Here is a 19,957-nt window from a genome sequence, read left to right on the forward strand (position 1 = left end):
ATGAAATCTCAAAATCATTGTTAGCAACACTATTACTGAAAGATGCAACAGAGGCAGAGTATGTCAACTCATTGTTATTTCAAGCGGCGTAACAATAAGTTTAGTTATGTAGGCTTGCAGCGAATAGCAGAGCCAGAGCATATATTTGATAGTTCTGTTGCGTGATTGTGTCTATGCTGCGAGTGTCTCACGAGTTTTTTAGTGTTTTATGCGCTGTACTAGTAGGTGAGACGACGAAGTGTGGGACGATTCAAAGTCTGATCAAAATCTGAAAATCGAAATACGTATAGCACGACTTGAGTATTTTTTCAACGTATTTTTAATGGAACTACAGTGTAATTGTGAGTATTTAATTTAGTAATTAAAGTACCTTAAAAGTGAATTTATTGCATTTAGTTTAGGCAGACTACTCCTTAGTTTTACCTATCTCTACCAGTAAACTTGATCCACAACTGGAGGTAATTATGAAAGGAAAAGTTATAGCTACATAAAAGTCACTAATTATCACTAGGATGTTAAATTTCTTTATGTGAATACTCTCTGTGAGTTTTCAAGATATAAATTAATTAGTTATTTTTACACATCAGTTACAACTAAAATATCCAATATCATTACGTTCACCATGTATTGTATTTTCTTTAAATTGCCTTTAAATAAAAATATTTTATACGATTTACTTGCTATGTGTATTTTACAACGTAATCAAAAGAAAGTGAAACGTCGCTTAAGAGGCATCTTCCATAATGATTGCTTATTAAGGCTAGTCGCCGAAGTGGCGTCCATTTGAAAGTCTAGCACCAGACTCGTGAGTAGAATAACATGAAAAGAATTTTTTTACTTAAAATGTTTTCGCCAAACTAGTCTGTTAACCGTTCTTTTTTTCCTTTTTGTTTCACTACCGCAAGGAGAATGGTCTGTCTGTTTATTGTGGATAGCCACAAGTTTAACAATCACCTTCCGCTTTGTAAAGATAGAGCTCCGATAATGTCGCAGTGTATTGGTCGCGATAGATCTCGAAACTCAATTGTTGGCAGTATAGGTACCACCTCAAATATTTGGCGGGCCGGATACCGGGGATGTCCGGCCCGGTATGCCGGCCCTCGCGGGCCGGTTTCAGCCCGCGGGCCGTAGTTTGGAGACCCCTGGGCTAGACCAATTTTTAGCCGTCGTCTAAAAACATACAGGCGAGAAGGCCTGAGACTGGGTACGATGTGTTAGAATCGATGCTTCAAAATGGTATAGAGGGGGATTTTCTGATATTACAACGCGTGCGACTGGCACAGAGATAGTGAACATCGCTCGCATTCGTGTTGTAACAAATTTATCCGTCTGCTGCATGTGGAGTAATGTCGAAATTTTACGGAACGAGTAGGGACGCTTCGCCCGTTGGCTGCGACGAGTAAGGCACTAAGGCTTTGGGAGCCGGCGTGTAACGACTTCGCCCGTGGGCATCGTAGAAAAACGGGAATTCGGCCAGCAGAGCCGTCGAGTAAAGAAGCCGGCCACTGGAGCCTACCTTGTGCAGGTTGTGTTGGATACAGGTGAGAGCCTCACAACTTACGCAGAGTAATTTCACTCAAGAGTTTGTTCACGCGTAATGATGAGCCTTTTTAATAGCGGGAGCCGCTGTAGTTGCAAATTTAGAGGGACCACTAACCGGTGAGCTTAAACCATTTTCGCTTTTGTAATAATTTGCTAAACTGCGTTATCCGTTTATTTCATCAAGGAGAAAGTCGCTGAAATCCTTCCTCCACTTGCTACACTTTTCCAATCCTAATTAATTTTTCTGAGCGTATCTTAATGAAATTTATCAGTCAATGTACTTATCACTAACCAAACTTGTCTCTGATTGGAAATAAACATTTTCGTGATTCTTAGTACGTTCTATAATTCAAGTAGATGATGTCCTGATATTATTGTTTTTAAAATGTCATGCCACTGGGGGAAATAATTTAATTAATTTGATGATTAGAGACATATGAAGTACTCCAATCAATGAGGCTGGCCATATAACACTTTGCATTTAGCCCCGTTCTGCGCGGATTATAGGTCATTGTTTTAAGGTTGTTTTTCTGTGCCGACGTAAATTCTGGGATATAAATTTCTAGTAATTGCCCTCAGACTAATTATAAATACAAGGTTTCAAGAGCCATCTTTAAATTGTTGCTCCCGGATTATACTACGACGCCCTACGTTTCACTCACATAGTAATCGTGAGAATAAGGTAGAATGGTTACTGCACGCACACAATCATTCTTCCCGCGCTCCATACATGAATTGAACAGGATGAAACCCTTATAACTGCTACAGTGGGACGTACCCTCTGCCAGGAACCTCACGGTGTTTTGCAGAATATAGATGCGGATGTAGATGTAGATGTAGAAGTAGTTTTGGCAACTTCTGTCGCTCATCACATATTAAAATGTAAACGAATGTGTCAATCACCAAAGTTTTACAAAAATACTTTATTGTGTAATCTGTATTCACACAAGACAACGGTGTATTTAGTATTGGGTGAAAATAAAGGGCTATGGAATTATTACAGTGCTTAAGCGGCTTAAGTGACACAGATTTGACTTAATAGGTTAAGCGAATTTTGAGCATTACCAATCTGGGTTCGAGTAATATTCAGTAGAGATGGCGGCTCAAGCTAGGTTAAGAACGTTATGCACTATTGAGCAGTTTTCCAGAGTTTGTTCACTTAAATTTGCTGTGACTGTCACATTTTATAAAGTTGGTGCAAGGTCTAGAATAATTTCCGCTACCAGTCACAATAAAAGGTTATTTATTTGTCACACGACCGGTTTCGGGCTTGCGCCCATCCTCAGGTGTTTATACATTCATGTACAAGTTTATATTGCTGGAGAACACTGTATAAATAAATAAAAAATTATTTGCTGGTGACTAAACAGATACAAGTGGGACATTGCCGAAAATATATCGGTACTTGCATAAAGATGGAGCATCATTATTATAGTTACGCTGTGACGACAGTTTTTCCACTTACTTGCACACTTATTATAATTTTCACATCCATATTTCAGTTTTATAAAGTTTAGCTACATATTTCACTATCACGATGTGCACTCGTGAAATACACTGTGTTTACATATAAACATGTGGGCTATGGTCAGTGTATTTCAGAAGTGCACATCGTAGTAGTAAAATATGTAGCTAAACTTTATAAAACTGAAATATGCATGTGAAAATTATAATAAGTGTGCAACTAAGTGGAAAAACTGACACCACAGCGTAACTATGACAATGACGCTTATTTCTTTATGTAAGTACAGATATATTTTCGCCAAATGCTGCCTTGCCACTTAGAATTGTCCCACTTATATCTGTTTAAGTCACCAGCAAATAATTTTTTTTGTATTTATACAGTTAATAAATAACTTTTTATTGTGACTGGTAGCGGAAATTTTTCTACTCCCTGTAAAAGAACAGTCATGGAGTTCAACAGCATCCACTATGGATAAAATTCTTTTAAACTTGGTGCAAGTTGTTTTTGTATGGCTCAGAGAATCTCCGACGCATCTAACACTCTGTCTGGGCAACTGTAGTACATGCGAGTCAGAACCTGCTGCTTAAACTTGACTATCACAGCGAAGGAAGTAAGAAGGGAAGCAGCTATAGGACAGAGGTGCTGTAGAAACTGCAGGTGTCCCATTTATTTGAGTTATTTGCTTTGAAATGATTGACTTTAATTTACACAGGTACATCAGTCATAAGGAGTTTAAAACCGCGGTGAAACATGTTGTATTGTAAGGATGTCATGTAAGTTAGACAGATCTGCATTCGCAGATTGACGATACGTACATTGAAAGCGTTAAATAAGCGAATCACAACTGTGTGGACTGACACTGCAATGTGACCAAGGCAAAGTAAAATAGTTTCGGTGTAGGTAAATGATAATTTGTTTATCTTCACACGGCAGTCCAAGTATTGAGAATGTGAGCTTCTGTATGCCTCTCTCTCTCTCTCTCTGTGTGTGTGTGGGGGGGGGGGGGGGGGGGGGCTACGCATGAACACGTATCTGTTGCGTCGTGAACAGATGCTCTGCATTCCACATGCAGACTCAAATGTGTGCCTTTGAAGACGGGGTAACTGCTGCATAGGCAACAATTAAACTCGAACGCCTGTGTCACTAGTAATAGAATGTATGCACGAAGTATCTTAAGACACTGTTTTAAATAATGAATAACTTATAATTCATTCACATCATCTAGAATGAATAAAAGTATGGCAGATTTTGGACAGTGAACAACTGTTAAGCTGTATATGTTCCGGAGTTACTAAAGAACGAGTAATTGGCTGATTCTCCTATAAGGAAATTTATAGTTCATTCTGTTTAATAAACGTTAACCTTGACGGATCCTCCATAGTCCACACGATTGAGATTGTGTTAAGATGATATGTAGGGTGATTAAAGTTAAACTTTCAAACCGCTTTAGAAATAACCCCATCTGTCAGAATGACGTCAAATTGCAACGGAATATTATCGGAGAAGGGGGAAAACGTATGGCAGAAGAAAATTAAATAGTTACAAAAAGTAGCAGCATATGGCAATGTAAGCATCAAAATTTAATAGTGGTCGACTACAAATGACAAATGAATCATACAACAACGCCTAAGGTGTACGTCTAACTTCCTGTACTACTCAGTGTGCATAGGAGTACAGGTGTGATACTATTAGTTACGTAAACCCATCCACGACGGCAAGGTCATATGACATCTAATGGGAAAAACCGGTTTTTAATTGTCCTAGGGCCAAAAATTGCATGAAACGTCTCACTCACAACGGTTTTTAACTGTCCTGAGGGCAATAATTGCACGAAACGCCTCAATCACATCAGTTTTAATTGTCCTGGGGCAAAAAATCGCATAAAAAGCATCACTCAAAATCAAATCGGATTATTAATTTCTGTGTGACTGGCGCAAAACATCTTCATTATGCTATGCACCGTTTTCTGCAACGAGTTTAAATCGAGAAACAGCATGTCTCACAACTGATCGAACTGTTTCCGGGGTCACGTTCGGAAAGTGTTGCGCAATGCGTGCCTTCAATGCTGCTAAGTTTGCAATTGGAACACTGAACGCAACATCATTCAGATAGCCCCACAGCCTGAAGTCACACGGATTAAGATCAAGTGATGTGGACGGCCAGGCTGTAGGAAAATGGCGGCTGATAATTCTAGCATTTCCGAAATGGCGCTTCAGCAGCTGGTTAACTGGATTTGCAATGTGCGGAGGTGCACCATCTTCCATAAAAATGATCCCATCCACACATCCACGCTGTTGGAGAGTTGGAATGATATGGTTGCACTAAAGACACTCATAGCGCTTACCTGTGACGGTACAGGAAAACATTGCGCTATGATAAATGGTGCCCTTAACCCGCACCACACAGTGACCTTTTCAGGATGAAGTGGTACTGGTTGATTTGCGTGTGGATTTTTCGTTGCCCATGTTCGGTAATTCTGAGTACTGACATATCCTGTCAGATGGAAGTAGGCGTCGTCTGTCCACAAAATCTTCCACGGCCAATCATTGTCCACTTCCATGTGAGCAAGAAATTATAAGGGAAAGGTCTCTCATGCTTGCAGGTCAACAGGCAGCAAATGGGTAATTTTGAATGGATAGCAAGGAAGGATGTTTCGTAGCATTTTACGCACCGTGCTGATGGGTATGTCCAATGTTCGGGCGATTCTTCGTGCTCTACACGTTTGAACACAACGACTCGTCTCCTCCTTAATTTCTGTGGCCACTGCTTCCAATGGCGTCGAATCAATTCGATTCCTCACTCTACCAGGTTGCACACCAAAAGAACCCGTCTTTTCGAATTTCCGTATAATTTTCTCCAGACCCAGGGCAGTCATCGGACCAACCCCTTTTTTCAGACCCTTCAATGTTGGTAACTTCTGCAGGGCGACGTGTGCACAGTCATCATTCTGGTAATACAGCTTTACAAGCAGAGCGCGATCCTGCATTGAGAAAGTCATGGCGAACATCGCAGACGCGAAAGGAGGAGAAGCCGTGAACCTGGCGTGTTTATACCAACTTCAATTGGTCGTGCGTATGACAGGTGTTTTCATTTACGTATTCTGACACATACAGTGCCATCTATTGATCAATTTTATCATCATTTTTTTTCTACTGTCATACATTTTCCCCCTTCTCCGATAATATTCCGTTGCAATTTGACGTCATTCTGACCAGTGGTGTTATTTCTACAGCATTTTGAAAGTTTAATTATAAATGGTTCAAATGGCTCTGAGCACTATGGGACTTAACATCTTAGGTCATCAGTCCCCTAGAACTTAGAACTAGTTAAACCTAACTAACCTAAGGACATCACACACATCCATGCCCGAGGCAGGATTCGAACCTGCGACCGTAGCAGTCGCGCGGTTCCGGACTGCGCGCCTAGAACCGCGAGACCACCGCGGCCGGCCGTTTAATTATAATCACCCTGTATTTTTCTGAGAGGCGTACGTCTGTTATCAGTTATTTGATCATTTTATGCGTTTTTTCCCGCGGGAAACTGTTAGTACATTACGTACAAGGGTGAGTCAAATGGAAACCTTAAATTTGTAATAACAAATCGAAATTTCGCGCCGTTATCCTGTAAGTTGCTAAGTGTGCTACAAACAGCGTGCAGAATGGCCTGTAGGTGGCAGCATAGTGCAGATGCACACGTACCGTCGCAGTAGCAGCATAAAGATGGTCGCCCCACTTGCGACTTGCACCAGGAAGAACAGCGTTCTGTTATTCGGTTTTTGCGTAGTGAAAGTGTGAAACCTATTGAAATGGATGGTTCAGTACGGTGATGCATGTTTGCCACAGCAGCAGCTCTACGAATGGAGTTGGAAGTTCGCAAATGGTGTGACTTCAGTGGAAGATGCTCCTCGTCCAGGTCAGGCACATCGAGTTGTGACTCCACAGAACATTGTAGCAGTTGAAGCCATAGTGTAGGAAAACCGCTGAGTGACACTGAATGACACTGCAGCATGTTTACAGAATTAGTCATGGGTTAGCACACCGCATTGTGTATGATGTGCTCCAGTTTCACAAAGTGTGTGCAAGATGGGTGCCACGGCAGCTGACTCCTGAAGTGAGAGAACGACGTATTGATGCTTGTGAAGAACTTCTTCAGCGTTGTGAATGATAGGGTGATGGCTTGCTTGCAAGAATCGTAACTGAGAACGAAACCTGAGTTCACTTCCACCAACCGGAAACGAAGAGAGCGAGCAAGGAATGGCGCCATTCCTCATCACCAAAACCAAAGGACCACTCAAAGACACAATGGGAGGAAAGAAGTTCCGTTGCGATGGAGAGGCACGCCACGCGGTGCATGCATGAGTGGTTGCGCAGACTACCGAAAGAATTTTTTGTAAAGGAATTTATGCACTTTGTAAGCGCTGGAGGACATGCATTGAGCGTGGGGGAGATTATGTTGAAAAGTGATACAGCTTTGTACCACTTCTGCACAATAAATAATATTTTAAAAAATATTTAAGGTTTTCATTTGACTCACCCTCGTATTTCTGAAACCTTTGTACGACTGTCTCACATGCGCCTGCCATCCGTTAGTGGATGACGAGTCAACGAGCTGCACATTCAGTTGTACTGAGGACCTGACTGCTAATACACTAAACAAAGCACAATTATCGCTATCCTCGTAGTATTCGTAATTTTATAGATGGTTGATGCTGTAAGTTACGTTTTGTTTGTTCTTGTATCACCACATATCCGCTATCCTTGTGAAAGTGATCCACGTGAAGCATTTTGTACCCAAAAAGGATGCAGGAGACTGTAGCCAGACTCTTCTCTTTAAGAAAAACCTAAGTAAGTAAATTCCTGATAATTCGATGGGTGACATATAACGAATCCGTTCATGCATAATAGTTAATTGAAACCGACATATCCTTCGATAGCAATCTTTAATCGGCCAATGAAATGCAATAATTATAAACTGCAAGAACAGCTAGTTACCTCACTAAGCTGGCCCCAACTTCTACTTTCATCTCATTCATGGCACATTTATTTAACTTAGTTATACATTGCGGACAAGATTAGGGAAAAGCTCGTCAATTTTGGGCCTTAAACAGAGGAACACCAGCAGCCTCGACTGCGCAGCACCAAGTGGCCATGTCTTGCCAACCGTGCGAGGTGCTTTGCCCTTGACTTCGCCAACGTGACACTCGGAAGCTGTTCTTTCAGGACACTCCCGCTTGGGTTGCTATTCTGAGCCCGGTGGTGGTAGAGCCGCTCAACGCACAAATTAGAAAGGCAAAGCTGTAACGCCTCCAGCATCTCGTTAGAAGACCACTGCGCAGTTGCTCTCATTGCAGCTCTGTAGGCGCCGTCGCGCCGACATGTGAGCAGTTTTGTCATGACGTGAGCCCGACTCGTCATTACCTTCCCGTGCTGCGCACTCCATAATTTACACTCTGGTTAGGCCTCTGATAAGTAGACCTCATGCCGTCTAACCGTAGAACAGCAATGCGCTGCTTCCCGTTTTTTTGTATATGTGTGTCTGTGCGTTTCAGTGTATTGTTCCATTCAATTTCAAGGCACTCTTTGTCCACGATTAGGTGCTAATTTCAATATAATGAACACGGTTCTCATGTGCCAAATCATGGAAAAATCACTACCCAAGATGGAGCTATGCGACATAAACGGAAGTTGGCAAGCATGTTTCTACATCTGAAACGTGATGGCTATTCAAATTTCGCGCCAGTCGCGTACGAGTGCCGCTAGAAACGCCACTGTAAGGACGCAAATCAGGTTTGCTGGTCGTGAATGTTAGTCACCTTTGAGATTCGACATAGTGAGATAATGTTAGCCAAGAATGCCCTTTAAGGCACCATTATTGACACCTCACTGGTGGGAAGGAAGTCGTGTGATAGGGCTACGAGCAAATGGATGTTCCTTCTGCGACACTGCAGAAACACTTGGCAGGCATGTAGCAACTGTACATGATTGCTAACAGCAATGGTCACGATAAAATACTGTCGCAAGATGGCCGGTCTCAGGACTGCCACGTGGCACTACCGAAAGGAAAGACCGTCGCTTCCGGCGTATGGCTGCGGCGCATCGTACCGCCTCTGCGGCAGCGATTTGAGCAGTAGTTGGAAACACAGTGACATAACGAACTGGTGCAAATCGGTTAGTTCAAGGACAGCTCCGAGACGACGCACTGTAGTGTACATTCCACTGAGTCCAAACTGTAGCCATTTGGGACTTCAGTCGTGCCACGTGAGAGCAACTGCAGGGCAAGGTGGAGAACAGTTGTGTTTCATGATGAAATTTCGTCTTACCTTGGTGTCAGTGATGACTGGTTGGTTGGAAGGAAGCCAGCTGATGGTGTGCAATCAACCAGTCTGCATGCTAGATACGCTTGACCTACACTTGGAGTTAAGATCTGAGGTGAGATTTCGTTTCACAGAAGAAGCACTCTCATGTTCATACCACCCACCCAGACTGCAAATTTGTACATCAACCTCGTGATTCGACCAGTTTTGCTGCCATTCATGAACAGCATTGCGGGGGGTGTTTTCTAGCGGAAAACGCTCGCCCACCTACCAGTGTTGTCACCCAATATGTCCTACAGTGTCGATATGTTGCTCGATCAACACATCTGTCTCCAATCGAGCAGCAAGTGTTTCTGCAGTGTCGCATTTGGAACATCATCGGACGTTAACTCCATCGTTATCCACAAACACCATTATCCATAACTGTGTTGACAGACAAGGCCAGCAGGCGTGGATATCCATTCCACAAACTGAGGAGGAGGAGATCACAACGACGTCATTACAGACGGAGAACAAGCTAGGATTAGGAAAGGACGGGAAAAGAAGTCGGCCGTGCCCTTTCGCAGGAACCATCCTGCCATTTGCCTGAAGCGATTTAGTGAAATCACGGAAAACCTAGATCAGGATGGCCGGAAACGGGTTTGAACCGTAGTCCTCCCGAATGCGAGTTTAGTGTGCTAATCACTGCGCCACCTCGCTCAGTCCACAAACTGACTTACGGCACATGTACAACACAAAACTTGCATTCAACATTCTGTCGGTTACAACGGTTGTTAATATACAAGCATTTCATATTGGCGATGGCTTATGTCGTGCTCACATTATCTTCTGATCTTGCAGTGTTACTCACTTAAATATGTTACCTGAACAAACGTATTCCCGAACTTTCATTACTCTACATTAATTATTTTTTTGGTGTATAATCATTCTCGTTTTTGGTGTATAATCATTCTCGTTACGTGCGATTTAATTTCGCTTCTTTTTTTTTTGGTCATCAGTCTACTGACTGGTTTGATGCGGCCCGCCACGAATTCCTTTCCTGTGCTAACCTCTTCATCTCAGAGTAGCACTTGCAACCTACGTCCTCAATTATTTGCTTAACATATTCCAATCTCTGTCTTCCTCTACAGTTTTTGCCCTTTACAGCACCCTCTAGTACCAGGGAAGTCATTACCTCATGTCTTAGCAGATATCCTATCATCCTGTCCCTTCTTCTTATGAGTGTTTTCCACATATTCCTTTCCTCTCCGATTCTGCGTAGAACCTCCTTATTCCTTACCTTATCAGCCCACCTAATTTTCAACTTTCGTCTATAGCACCACATCTCAGATGCTTCGATTCTCTTCTGTTCCGGTTTTCCCACAGTCCATGTTTCACTACCATACAATGCTGTACTCCAGACGCACATCCTCAGAAATTTCTTCCTCAAATTAAGGCCGGTATTTGATATTAGTAGTCTTCTCTTGGCCAGAAACGCCTTTTTTGCCATAGCGAGCCTGCTTTTGATGTCCTCCTTGATCCGTCCGTCATTGGTTATTTTACTGCCTAGGTAGCAGAATTCCTTAACTTCATTGACTTCGTGACTATCAATCCTGATATTAAGTTTCTCGCTGTTCTCATTTCTACTACCTCTCATTACCTTCGTCTTTCTCCGATTTACTCTCAAACCATACTGTGTACTCATTAGACTGTTCATTCCGTTCAGCAGATCATTTAATTCTTCTTCACTTTCACTCAGGATAGCAATGTCATCAGCGAATCGTATCATTGATATCCTTTCAACTTGTATTTTAATTCCACTCCTGAACCTTTCTTTTATTTCCATCATTGCTTCCTCGATGTACAGATTGAAGAGTAGGGGCGAAAGGCTACAGCCTTGTCTTACACCCTTCTCAATAAGAGCACTTCGTTCTTGATCGTCCACTCTTATTATTCCCTCGTGGTTGTTGTACATATTGTATATGACCCGTCTCTCCCTATAGCTTACCCCTACTTTTTTCAGAATCTCGAACAGCTAGCACCATTTTATATTGTCGAACGCTTTTTCCAGGTCGACAAATCCTATGAAAGTGTCTTGATTTTTCTTTATCCTTGCTTCCATTATTAGTCGTAACGTCAGAATTGCCTCTCTCGTCCCTTTATTTTTCCTAAAGCCAAACTGATCGTCACCTAGCGCCTTCTCAATTTTCTTTTCCATTCTTCTGTATATTATTCTTGTAAGCAGCTTCGATGCATGAGCTGTTAAGCTGATTGTGCGATAATTCTCGCACTTGTCAGCTCTTGCCGTCTTCGGAATTGTGTGGATGATGCTTTTCCGAAAGTCAGATGGTATATCGCCAGACTCATATATTCTACACACCAACGTGAATAGTCGTTTTGTTGCCACTTCCCCCAATGATTTTAGAAATTCTGATGGAATGTTATCTATCCCTTCTGCCTTATTTGACCGTAAGTCCTCCAAAGCTCTTTTAAATTCAGATTCTAATACTGGATCCCATATCTCTTCTAAATCGACTCCTGTTTCTTCTTCTATCAGATCAGACAAATCTTCACCTTCCTAGAGGCTTTCAATGTATTCTTTCCACCTATCTGCTCTCTCCTCTGCATTTAACAGTGGAATTCCCGTTGCACTCTTAATGTTGCCACCGTTGCTTTTAATGTCACCAACGGTTGTTTTGACTTTCCTGTATGCTGAGTCTGTCCTTCCGACAATCATATCTTTTTCGATGTCTTCACATTTTTCCTGCAGCCATTTCGTCTTAGCTTCCCTGCACTTCCTATTTATTTCATTCCTCAGCGACTTGTATTTCTGTATTCCTGATTTTCCCGGAACATGTTTGTACTTCCTCCTTTCATCAATCAACTGAAGTATTTCTTCTGTTACCCATGGTTTCTTCGCAGCTACCTGCTTTATACCTATGTTTTCCTTCCCAACTTCTGTGATGGCCCTTTTTAGAGACGTCCATTCCTCTTCAACTGTACTGCCTACTGCGCTATTCCTTATTGTTGTATCTATAGCGTTAGAGAACTTCAAACGTATCTCGTCATTCCTTAGTACTTCCGTATCCCACTTCTTTGCGTATTGATTCTTCCTGACTAATGTCTTGAACTTCAGCCTACTCTTCATCACTACTATATTGTGATCTGAGTCTATATCTGCTCCTGGGTACGCCTTACAATCCAGTATCTGATTTCTGAATCTCTGTCTGACCATGATGTAATCTAATTGAAATCTTCCCGTATCTCCCGGCCTTTTCCAAGTATACCTCCTCCTCTTGTGATTCTTGAACAGGGTATTCGCTATTACTAGCTGAAACTTGTTACAGAACTCAATTAGTCTTTCTTCTGTTTCATTCCTTGTCCCTAGCCCATATTCTCCTGTAACCTTTTCTTCTACTCCTTCCCCTACAACTGCATTCCAGTCGCCCATGACTATTAGATTTTCGTCTCCCTTTACATACTGCATTACCCTTTCAATATCCTCATACACTTTCTCTATCTGTTCATCTTCAGCTTGGGACGTCGGCATGTATACCTGAACTATCGTTGTCGGTGTTGGTCTGCTGTCGATTCTGATTAGAACAACCCGCTCACTGAACTGTTCACAGTAACACACCCTCTGCCCTACCTTCCTATTCATAACGAATCCTACACCTGTTATACCATTTTCTGCTGCTGGTAAAAGGGAACATATCCTCCCCCCAACGCCACTCACTTATTACCATGCGTTCACCTTCTCATCCCTGCCGTATCGCACACTGATGAATAAAACTACTCAAAAAAATGTTCAAATGTGTGTGAAACCTTACGGGACCTAACTTCTAAGGTCATCAGTCCCAGAACTTACACACTACTTAACCTAATTTATCGTAACGACAAACACACACACACACACACACACACACACACACACACACACACACACCCATGCCCGAGGGAGGACTCGAACCTCCGCCGGGACCAGCCGCATGGTCATGACCGCAGCTCCATAGACCGCTCGGCTAATCCCGCGTGGCAATAAAACCACTGATGTTACTAGTACTACTAATACTACCACTACTAATATTACTATCTTCAGGTGGGTTCCAATTCGTTTTACATCACTGGTTGCATTGCGTCAGTTTCATGTACCGTATTCCAGCAGCCAGAGAATACATCATGCGACTGAATGTGTTTTATACATTCTAAGTAGCCGTAAAAACGTAAGTAGACTACCAAGCTGATTGAACTGGAGCTAAGAAATGAGTGTCACACACATTTTTCACTACATACAATAAAAACTGCTGTTGTTTAGTTCCTGGCTGTTTGGATATTAGCTATAGTCTAAACAAGCTGTGGAGCTTAGTATTACGTAAAACAAACGTACTTACATTCTACTGAATGAAATCCAGGACTTATTTATGCTCGACTCTTCCCTTTTATACATTATCCGGATTGAAACACAATACGATAAGAACGGCTGTGAAGCAGTTCTTAGCCTTTAATGATGCCTCTCGCAGCATGAGAAGTTAGGCGGAAAGCCGGGCCTTACACCGTTGTCAAAATCCTGGAAGCACCGATTCTGTCATTCCATGTTATATAAAAGGAAAACAGGACTGCGGCTGGTCGATGCCTCGCAGAAAGCACAACAGCTACAAATTTATCGAATAATTGTATTACGCTACCTGTTCCGTTGCCTCATTGGCATCATTGTTAGGTCCGTGTACACCAAACGAGTTAAGCCATGCAGTCGTTTGTGCTTACTAAAGGAACTACAACCAGGTTTTCGTAAATATCTTCACAGCAGATGTGGACACTTGTCAAGATATCCACAGAAACCAGTGCCTTTAGTAAGCACAAATGACTAGATGGCTTATCTCCTTCGGTGTACAGATGTGGACACTTGTCAAGATATCCACAGAAACCAGTTCCTTTAGTAAGCACAAATGACTAGATGGCTTATCTCCTTCGGTGTACAGGTGCCAATGAGGAACAGAACTGGTAGCATAATAAAATTATTCCGTTAGATTACGGCAGTTGGGTTTCTGTTTTCTGCAATTAAAAGCACAGATGTCGCCAACAGACGGATGAGTTATAAGATAGTAAAGAGTGGAATTAGTTTTGACACGACATTGTTTCGTCTGTTTCCTGTATTAACTAGAATGAAAAGACGAGAACAAGTTGAACTTGGTAAAGTAGAGTGGACAGTAATAACAATAAAAATCTTACAGTTTCAGTTGTATCCTAAACTCAAAAGCGTCGAACGTTCTGCTCTACGTCTGTCATCTATGATGTTCCACTTTTACCAATAGTTAAGGATATGTTCGTAGTCTGATAACCACCTACAAACCATCTCAAAAACGCTATGGATTCAGATGCTTACTCTTTATGAGCGCTAACTATGCTTATGCGTATGTAAAGTGAAATAATGCTGTTTGATGTACAGTAAGTGATAAACCAACGACGAATAAGGGGAACAAGAATTCTATGGAACCACAAAACTGTGACTTCGGCCAATACGTCATAATGCCATAACTTGAATATTAAACGATAAAAAAAGTCGGACAAAAGCGACGTACTCCAAAAGAATGACTAATGGATGGATGCCTGGCAGAACGTTTGGCCATCCGTAATGACTAATGGCTACAATTAAAAACATGCACGCAGAACTGAAAAATTATATGTAGCAGAGGAGGCCGCGACTGAAATTCCTCACCGGCTGACATCCATGTCGACGGACGCGCAGGCAGTAGCCACGGTTAGCACGCCATTCATTAGTCTTCCGGATAGCAGTGTAAATCAACGATTTTATCTGACGCCGGACCCGCGACAAATTTGTGGTCGTTGAGCAACGTTTGATTTACTGCTAATCAGCGCTGCAGTAAATAAAGCCTATCATTAATACTACATTACAAACAACGCGACACACATCTGCTGTTTTTAAATTACACGCGTTTTTGTACCGCCCACAACCACACACATCAGCCACTATAACCACAGTACTGACACACCTCTTTCCTGCTCAAACTTTTCCGGCTGTTTTTTGTTCAATCATTCAACCATAGTGTTACAGTAACACGCTAACATAGTGAGTGAGGTAAATATAGGTATGGCTGGGGAAATGCCCGCCGACTATATAATAACTCCCAACTGCTTCGACAAGCCTTAGAACATAATAATTGGAAGTAGGGAGCAGTGGGAGAAAACAGTTAGACACCGTACGTGAGACATCGTTTGGTTCACCGATGGGCGGCCGGAGTGGCCGTGCGGTTCTAGACGCTACAGTCTGGAACAGAGCGACTGCTACGGTCGCAGGTTCGAATCCTGCCTCGGGCATGGATGTGTGTGATGTCCTTAGGTTAGTTAGGTTAAATTAGTTCTAAGTTCTAGGCGACTGATGACCTCAGAAACTAAGTCGCATAGTGCTCAGAGCCATTTGAACCATTTGAGCCATCACCGATGGGTCGAAAACAGATCAAGGCGTTGGGGCAGGGTTGTACGGGGTTCAGCCAAGACTGGGGAGCAGCATCTCTCTAGGGAAACTGGCCTCTGTATTCCAAGCCGAAATTACATCAATCAGGGCATGTATGGAGGAGAGTATGAGTAGGTGCTACAATGACCGTAGCAGCTGCATCTACGCAGATAGCCAGGCAGCCCTGAAATCATTGGCAGCTCCTGCAACAAGATCTATGATTGCTGCAGATTGCCACAGGGCTCTGGTGGAGATAGGGGGAAGCAATAGGGTGTACCTGTACTCAGGGGTCTGTGGCAATGAACAAGCCGATAGATTGGCTGGAATGTGGGCAACAACTCCATTTGTTGACTGGAACCTGCGTTGACAATCACGAAGCCTATGATGAAATTAGAACTACGGAACTGGCTTAGCAAACAGCACGTAGGATATTGGAGCAAGGTCCATAAACAAAAACACGGTAAGGTAATGATGCCCAAGCCATGTTTTAAAAGAAGCTCTGTAATTCTGGTATTGAACATGAAAGAGACCAGACTCATGACTGGACTGGGAACTTCAAAAAACACCTACACACAATGGGTATAGTGGAAGAATGGAAGAGGACCCTAAATGTAGGATCTGTGATGAGGGCGGAGAAACTGCATCACACCTAACCTTTGAATGCATGTAATTGCAGAGTAGAAGATACAGACTCTTCGGGACAACTAGACCTGAAGAAACTGTGTCTAACAAAAGCCTGGTACAGGGACACCTTGCACTATTTAAGGACACTGGTAGCTTTACTAGATATACAGGGAGCGATACCGCACAATAAACCTAGTTTGGGACGGGCAGTGGCGGGTCAGACCTAAGCTGTTTTAGCTCAATCAATCAACACCCGTTGTAATGTGGAATAGTCTATTCACCGAGAGCTGGGACGAAACATAAACAGTGTCACGTGAGCGACTACGCTCGTTTCCAGAGAAAGCATTCGGTGTTCACGTGATGCGTAGGGGTATGGAAAATCCTTGGGGCACGCTTTGCAGCTGGCGGCGTTCGGCTGGCTGCCGAGCTGTCACAGCGGACCGTGAGAAACCTGGGCAACAATGTACGAAATAAACTTAACAATAATGTAAAAATAATGTTAAACTGAGTCATTCTGTCGAAGCAGATTTATTTTCATTCAGGTTGTAACAAAACGCTCCATTCAAACACAATTAATTGTTAATTTTAGTAACAATACCAGTAATAATAATGATAAAGGATGAAACAAGGTTCACTCTGTCGAACTTGAACCGCTTTCTTTGAGGTTTATAACAAACCGCTCCTCTCTATTATGCAGTCTAATTTCCACATTTGAGTTTCCACTTTTTCTACGACATGGAGGACGCACTTGTTCCAATCCTCAGCAGTCACTGTTCTCACTGCTTCTTCTAGCAGTAATTTAACTTCCGGCAATTTGTATGTTTTGTTTTTCGCTGCAACATAGCCTTTGATTCTGGCCTACACTAACTCGATGGCGTTTAATTCACAGTGGTACGGAGGAATTCTGAGAAACGTTTTCCCTGCATTCTTCGCCATTTCATCTATTGCGTATTCGTTGTGCGCTGTTCTGTGATTTTTAAGTATATCTAAAAGTTCTTTCTTCAACATACCGTCTTCGAAATCGATGTTTTTAGATTTTTGCCACTCTGGTATTTCGTGCTTATTGGAATTCGCATTGGGAACTTTTTCTTTTCTCCGAGAATGGTACGGCGCGCTATCAGAAACAATAAGTGCATTTTCCTGAAGCCGAGGAAGAACATCTTGAAACCACTTCTCGAAGGTTTCGGCGCACATCTCCTCATGATAATCTTCAATTTTCTTGGATTCTGAAGTCCACAAACATCTTTCAACGAACCGTGCTCTGCTGCCAATGTGTGCGATAACCAGACGTTTCCCTTTACCTGATGGGCCCTTGCTTCCGGTGAATAATCCGGACAAAAACGCTTGTTTTGAGGAATTTATAGTGTCGTCTACCCAGACGTAACTTGGGTATGTCCCGCGTTCACCCACGTCTCGTCCAACTAGTAAATGGGTCTGCCTTCATCTCTCAACCGTTTAATGGTTAGAAGATAACGCCGCCTCCATAAAATGTCATCCCTGTCTATTAGCATGCTATCGCGCCCACGCCGGACATATTAGAAATTCATTTCTCTAAATAACTTATAAAATGTAGTTCTCCGAAATTTCCCATATCTGCATCTTCGTTCACGACTGTAAGCACATTGTCAATTGTTGGCAATTCGTTACGAAAAAGAAATTCGTGTACTTTCCTTCGTACCGGATTTCTATCGAAGTCATCAAAACTTTCAGAAAGTTTCTGTCGTAATTTTCCTTTCTTGGGAGACTTCAAAGAGTGTTTGGCCTTGTACTCACTTATCACATGATACACTGAACAACGTCCAATACCTGTAGCTGCAGCTGTTTTCGAAACAATGTCACTCATCGACTGCTCTGTATGTAATAGTTCCGTTTTATACACATTAAGCACCATGTGCTTCTCAGAAGAATGATTTCTTCTTTGCTCGCTTCTTTGGCGGACTCAGAACTGACACGTCGACCTCGCTCGCTGAATCCGTGGATGACATAATGAGGACAGCCGTATGTGATGCTAATGAAATAAGTGAATATATAAAATAAGAAACCAAGCGATGCTATTGGATGCGCACATAAACAGTGAATGCTCAGCGTGACTACAAACGCATATACTTACTCTAACAATAAACAACTAGTCTTTCAAGCATCTTTACAGATGAACTTAAGATATCCTCAAATCGCCGCTGTACAACACCCACTAACGAGCTCACACCTGCAACTGAGACGGCCACAGTGACTGAGCGCCGCGCCTGCGAACCGCACAATGCATCGCTCATAAAGGACAAATGGTTGCACTCATCGCATTCGAACAAACTACAAAATTAAATTCAAACCGTTCTGAAACTTTTCTCGCTTGCACCCCCATACAAAAATTTAAAGGGGAAAAGTTTGTCGCTTACTATATTTCGGATGATGATTTGGTAAAAGTTCTGCATCAGACGTGAGATTTTAATTTATTACTTCACTATTACTGACTCTATTGGGCAGAAAATTTCCAGACGTCATCAACATATAGTATTGAAGGCAATTATAAAATTATTTTGCTGTGTGACACACGGTTTAGGAGATATGGCGTGATAAATATAGAGCAACGCGAAAAAACAACTTTTCCTGAAACCTTAAATATTTCTCTTTTTCAGTGACAATAAATTTTAATGTAATGTAAAAAAGGTGTCGGAAGGTATTTCTCGGATCACTTTATCATGTTCAGGTGCCAAATTATAAAAAATACGACTTTCATTTTTTAATTTCTGTCGCCCCTGCCTTGTACAGCCCTCGACGGCACCGCTGTGATCACGCGCCTTGCCGTGTTTACAGTACGTCTTATGTTTCGGTGAATGGAGTTTACATATCTCGAGTAGAGGACTCGCCAGTACAAAACAAGGTAGAGAGAATTTTGTTGTCAGTAGAGCAGCTGTAACAGCAGAATGGTTAGATCAGGAGAGTGAAAGGCAACTCTAGTGCGACAATTTAAATGACTGACAATACTGGCATAATTTAGACGTTCAAACAACATTTATTTTCCCAAAACAGACATAAATTATGCTAAACAAGTTATTGATTGAATACCGTAAACAACTAACAGGTGATTTAAGACAACTCTGGACGAGGATCTTGAGTGGCAGAGACAATTTAACTAGGTGATCAGAATCAAGTACTCTGGCCCTAAAATGTGGATAACGCAATCTGAATTGATCTGACACTGAGCAGAGTTTGGTTGATCAAAGTTACTGAAGTTTCTCTACGTAGATGCAGCTGAGAGCAAATGGTGATTGAGATCTGCACGCCCTGACGATGCTGGAGCGGCAGTACGTTACCCTGTTTGTTTCTTGCTGCGATGTAGCTTACAGCTGGCGAAATGTGTGCGGCGGAGGGGAGACGTGGAGGTGGCACCTGTGAATCGATCGCAGCCCTGAAAGAAATGCAAAAATCTCACGGTCTAGCGATCAGGTAGACTGATCGCAATTTACTTTCTACCAGAGCCCTAAAATCTCGGTAGATTTCAGTGTGTGACACACCCATTCGCTGTCGTACCAAGGACCAAATTGGCTGATTTATACGACAGAGC

This window comes from Schistocerca americana, chromosome 2, assembly GCF_021461395.2.
Source record: "Schistocerca americana isolate TAMUIC-IGC-003095 chromosome 2, iqSchAmer2.1, whole genome shotgun sequence".
NCBI lineage: Eukaryota > Metazoa > Arthropoda > Insecta > Orthoptera > Acrididae > Schistocerca > Schistocerca americana.